This window comes from Monodon monoceros, unplaced genomic scaffold (assembly GCF_005190385.1).
Source record: "Monodon monoceros isolate NGI ecotype Baffin Bay Population unplaced genomic scaffold, NGI_Narwhal_1 Super_Scaffold_16, whole genome shotgun sequence".
In the NCBI taxonomy this organism is placed as follows: Eukaryota; Metazoa; Chordata; class Mammalia; order Artiodactyla; family Monodontidae; genus Monodon; species Monodon monoceros.
The window spans coordinates 82,154,028-82,160,329 of NW_021703772.1; positions in this window are offsets into that span (position 1 = coordinate 82,154,028).

Consider the following 6,302-nt stretch of genomic DNA (forward strand, 5'->3'; position numbering starts at 1 on the left):
TAGTACTCTTATACTTAAAACTAAGTTATACTTGAATATATGCCAACATATTACAGTGAATATTGAATGTTATTCTGATGGTGACATTCATCTCTTTACGTGAGGGAACTGGTGAAATCTTAGGTAAGTGTGGATCAGAAAAATATCTCTGACCTAGTGTTGACCCCTTTGTATAGTTCCTTTTGTGGGTCCTACACTCTGCATGTCCTACATCTTCCTGCCTCAGAATGGACATGCATTGCCTTAGACTCAGGATTACTACTGGAAGAGGATATTTAGTTGTTATGTTTACAGTTGCTTAGAACAGCCTTTAAGTAGAATTTTCATGAACCATTTCTTTAGGTAATTGCATCAAATGTAATTTGCATCAAATCCATTATTGCATCAAATCCATTACTGCATCAAATGTAAGGGGATTCCTGGCCTCCCTTATATTCTACAAAATCCTTGCCCCAATTTTGGTCCCTGGAGTGGGAATGTTCTTTGCAAGCATTGCTGCAACTCCAAGAGTTTCTGGATTTGCCCTATATTGAAGGACTGAAAAAAATTTATGTATTTCCATGGATTTTTGACATAATGGAGCAGCCACTGGTTGGATTCAATAATGAAAAATAATGCTCTGTTGTGTAGAAATCATTTCTATGGCATTCTGTATGTCATAGACAAATATCTTCTATGCCTACCTCTAATTTAAAAAAAATTAAGGGCTTCCCTGGTGGCGCAGTGGTTAAGAATCCGCCTGCCAACGCAGGGGACACTGCTTCAAGCCCTGGTCTAGAAAGATCCCACATACCGTGGAGCAACTAAGCCCATGCTCCACAACTACTGAGCCTGTGCTCTAGAGCCCGCGAGCCACAACTACTGAGCCTGCGTGCCACAACTACTGGAGCCCACGCACCTGGAGCCCGTGCTCCACAGCAAGAGAAGCCACCGCAGTGAGAAGCCTGTGCACTGCAAAGAAGAGTAGCCTCTGCTCGCTGCAACTACGGAAAAGCCTGCATGCAGCAACAAAGACCCAATGCAGCCAAAAATAAATAAATAAAATTAATTAAAAAAATAAATTAAAAAATTAAGCATTGCTTGAGCTACATGTCACTATTAAACGCTCAACACTTATTGAGTAACTTTGGAGTTTATGTTATTATTCTTACAGTTTATAAGATGTTTGAATCCTATGAATAACAAAACTCCCAAATACTTACTTATCTAAATTCACAGTATCTGAGAAGTGTCTTGTGACAGTCATGTAACCTATATATCATCCTCACAAATAAAGCTTAGGCAATTATATATCACTATGGAAGTGGAACGGTTACAAACTAATTGTATTAAGTCAGGTTGGAATAACATTATCATAGTATGAAGGAGTAAATTCAGAGATGAAGGTGAGATGATGAATGGAAATTAACAAGAAATTTGAAATCACTTAAACATTTTCGCTGGTGGATTGCTCCCCAGAGTCTCTCTTAATTCTTCATCAGTTATGTGATATACATTGTACATGGTTTTGCAACATTAAAGCTCTCTTACAGATACTGTAATTTATTTTTAGGTAACAAAACTGGATTTTTGTTTGGAGAAGATAATTTTTGAAAGGGAAGGGAAGTTATAATTCAATCATATCTTCACAGCTGGATAGAAATTAATTTTAGTTGGTGTTAGAAAAATTAAGTGCTATAACATTTTTTTCTTTGAATAAATGGAATTTTAGCTCTGATAGTGAGTCTCTAGTGTCACCTGTCTTATTTTAACAATTGGGAGAAACTGAGAGATATTCAAAGACACACAGGAGTTGTAACACAACTTAAGTCTCTTGACTTCTAATCCAGGGCATTTTTCACTACTTTTCATTCTTTCTCTAATTCTTTTAATTGTAAAATTATATCAGAAAGAACTACTGTTATGGACTGAATGTTTATATCTCTCCCAAATTCATATGTTGAAGCCCTAACTCCCAATGTGACTGTATCTGGAGATGGGGCCTTTATGGAAGCAATTAGGGTTACATGAGGTCATGAGGATGGGGCCCTGATGATGAGATTAGTGCCCCTGTACGAAGAGACACCAGAAAACTTGCTGACTCTCTCTACGCTATGTAAGGACACAGTGAGAAGGGAGCTGTCTGCAAGCCAGGAAAAGAGCCATTATTAGAAAACCAAACATGCTGGCACCCTGATCTTGGAGTTGCAAGCTTCCAGAATGGTGAAAAAATAAATTTCTGTTTTTTAACCCATCCAGTCTATGGTATTTTGTTATGGTAGCCCAAGAAGTCTAATATAACCAATAAAAGAAAAAATATACTTTTTTGTAAATATGATCAAATTTGGCTATTTTCCCATTTATTTGGTGTTGTTACAAGTTCTGACATTGCCTTAATGAAGTACAATTAGAAGGTGAGAAGGAAAACAGAAGTATCTTCATCTCAGCAGTGCATGCTGTTTCTGCAACTCACAAATTCACATTTGTAGATAGAGGTGTACTGCATGAGTTTTTAAAAAATAAATTTATTTATTTAATTTTGGCTGCATTGGGTCTTCATTGCTGCATGCGGGCTTCCCCTAGTTGCGGTGAGTAGGGGCTACTCTTCGTTGTGGTGCGCAGGCTTCTCATCGAGGTGGCTTCTCTTGTTGCGGAGCATGGGCTCTAGGCGTGTGGGCTTCAGTAGTTGTGGCACGAGGGCTCAATAGTTGTGGCTCGTGGTTTCTAGAGTGCAGTCTCAATAACTGGCACACGGGCTTATTTGCTCTGTGGCATGTGGGATCTTCCCGGACCAGGGCTCGAACCCATGTCTCCTGCAGTGGCAGGAGGGTTCTTAACCACTGTGCCCCCAGGGAAGTCCTGTACTAAATGATTTATGTGCACTTTCTACTCTTGCACCTGCCCTAGAGATGGATCTTATGTAGACAAAGATTAATTTTATTAAAAAGAATATTTATTATGCCTTAAAATTTCTCTTTCAAGTGAGAATATGTTATTCACTACTGAGCGTTCAGGGCTAAATTAGGTGATTCCTTATTATCTTGGTCAAAAGGGTTAGTAGCAAAGAGAGTTTTGCATTTCTTATGCTGCAGGGCATCCATCCATGCTATTGCCCCAGCTTCCAATGAGATAAGAATTATCTGGCAGGGTAAAATTAGCTCTACAACTTCTACTCGACAAAGAAATCTGAACATTTAGAAAGGGACTAAAATCAAAACTGATGGTTTCTTTCCAAATTTTGATATGGGCTTTCTTCATTAAAAAAAAAAAAAAGTTCTTGATTTTCCTATTATAAGTCAAAACTGGATGGGTCATGTGTTTGGGGGGACATTGTGGTTAATGCTTGTATTGAGAATTACCAGGAAGGGCCAAGTTGATTTTGTTTAAATCCAAAGTAAATATGTATATAAGGTTATTGATTATGATAGAGAAATATCTGGAAAGATTTGAAAATGTACTAGTTAATAGTGGTTATGTCTGGGAAGTGAGACTATTAACATATTTTATTTTTATAATTTATGTATATTTATGTTATCAAAATAATGTTAAAGCAAAGATAACCAGTAGGACTTTTTTAAAGCTATAGCTTTAAAATCAGTGAGCTTTCAGCCAGAAATAAAACATATTTTCATTTGGAAAAAAGAGGCATTTAAGAAAGCAGCAATATGAACACACCTGGAATATAATATAGGTTATATTATAAAAAGAGGCCCAAAGAGCAAACACTAAACCTCCAACTTTCCAAAACACTTCTTTTAGTGTTTTATTCTGCAGTAAAAGGGTGCTTGGGTATTAATAACAACAATGATACATCTTATCTAATAAGGTTTTATAGAGTATCAATTAAGAGACATTCTCTCATTTGAGCCCAATAAGAATACTCTCCAATAGGCAGGGCAAATATGGCTTTCTTCATCTTACTCATGTAGTAATTGGGGCTCACAAAAATTAAGTGACTTGTCCAGACTGAAAGAATTAGAAATGGCTGGGTCAGAAGTAGAAACAAAGTCCAGTGTTTTTTCCAGTATAGAACTCTGGATTCACTATCACCACGTACTCACCTCCCACTCACTTGAATGTTTCATCAGGTTTTCATCTCAACCAGTCCAGTGCACTTGACCTTATAAAGGTCACTGTGGAACTCCATCTTGCCTTATCAATGGTTAATTTTGAGTTCTTAGTTTACTTGACCTCTTGGCAACACTCTTTCCTCAAAATTAAAAAAAAAGAAAAACTTTAAAAAATAGAAATATATGGACATGCCATAAAATTCACAAGGTACAAGAGGAATAAACTGAGAATAAGTCTCTATTCTACCTCACACAGTTCTCATGCCTGGAGGCAACCTTATAACCAGATTATTGTGTATCCTTTCAGAGATATTCTAGCTATATACAAATATATATGTACCTATATTCTTTTATTTTCTTATAAAAGATATAGGTAACATAATAAAGATACTAATCTAAACTCTGACTTGTTTCACTTAATCACATGTCTTCAGGAGCCTTCCATATAGTACCTATAAATCTGCCTTGTTCTTTTTAATAGCTGAATAGTATTCTGGGATGAGCCATAATTTATTTAACCAGTTGTCATAATTTTATTATATTTATTTCAGGATGAGTCACAATTTATTTAACTAGTTCCCTGATGATTGTTTCTGACCTTTTGCTATTGAATATAATTCTTCAGTGTATATCCTTGTACATTTATCATTTTGCACATGTATAAATATACTATAGGATCAATTCCCAGGAGTAGAATTGATTGGTCAAAAAGTATATTTACTCTTAAAATTTTGTTATTGTCAAGTTGCTCTCCAAAGAGAATGTGCCAATTTATGAAACCCATCTACAATATATGACTGTTTCCCTACAACCTCACCAATATAGTATGTTATTAAACTTTTTAATCTTTGTTAACCTGATGGGTGAACAATGATATTGCAATGATGTTTAAATTTTATTTTGTCTTATTATGAAGGAGATTGACTATCTTTTCTTTTCCAAGAGCTATTTGCATTTTATTTTATATGAACTGTATTTTCCTATCTTGTACTCATTTGTTTTCTTCTGGATACTGTATAATTCTTGATTTCTCACCCTCCTGGTTTTCTTGCTACAGACTGGTTGCTCCTTCTCAGTGTCTTGAGCTGGGTGTTCCTCTTTAATAGACCTCTGAATGACAGAATGCCCCAGGGCTCAGTCTCCAACCCTCTTTTCTTTATCTTCTACTCATTATCAAGTGATCTAAGAGAGAGTGCCTCCCAAACTTACACCTCCAACTCCAGTCTCTTCCTCAGACTTTTGTCTAACTGCCTGCGCAATGTCTCCACCGAGGTGTCTAACAGGCATCTCAAATTTAACATGCCTGAAGTATAACTCCTGATTAACCCCCTTTCTTTCCAAGTTTTCTCCCATTTCAGTAAAGAAAACTGCCATTCCACCAGTTGAGCAAGCTAAAACAAGAGTCATCCTTGATTTCTGTCTCACTCCCAATAGCCAATTCATCAGTATTGGGAAGCTCTACCTTTAGATTATATATCCTGAAACCTACCAATTCTGACTACTACTACTGCTATTACCACTTCTACTACTGCTGCTGCTTCCACTACACCAACCTGGTCCAATCAACATCATTACTTATCTAGATGACTGCAATAGCCTCCAGTTCCCAATCTTGTCTCCTTTCATTATATTTTTCCCACAACATTCAGAAAAATCTTTTAACAAATTGGATCATGTCATTTCTCTATGAAAAGTATCCAATGACTTTCTATTATACTTACAACAAATTCCCAAACCCTAGGTTTGGACTATGTGATCTGGACTCTACATAGCTCTGTGATTTTACCTCTTGCCATCCCTCCATCACCCACACTCCTGTAGTTTCCAAACTGGCATTCTTGCTATTCTTTGAACACACTAAGCTCACTCTCTTCTCAGAACCTCTGCATTTGCTGTTTCTTTGGTTAGAATGCTCTTCCCCAGATTACTGCATACCTTGCTTCCTCTTCCATTTTGGTCTCAAGCATCACCTCCTCAGAGAGATCAGCCTATCTGAACTATCTCCTTCGTCACTCTCTATGCCTTTATCTTGCTTTTTCTTTATATCTGTCATTTCCTGAATTATATTACATATTTATTTGATTATTGTCCATTTCTCCCAATTTTTCATATGTCCCAAGAGGTCAGAATTTTTTCTTCGCTCACAGAAATATCTCCAGCACCTAGAATAATTCCTGGCACATAGCAGGCACTCAATAAATATTTACTGAATGATTGTTGGGTAATTACACATTTCAAAAAGCTCAGAATAAG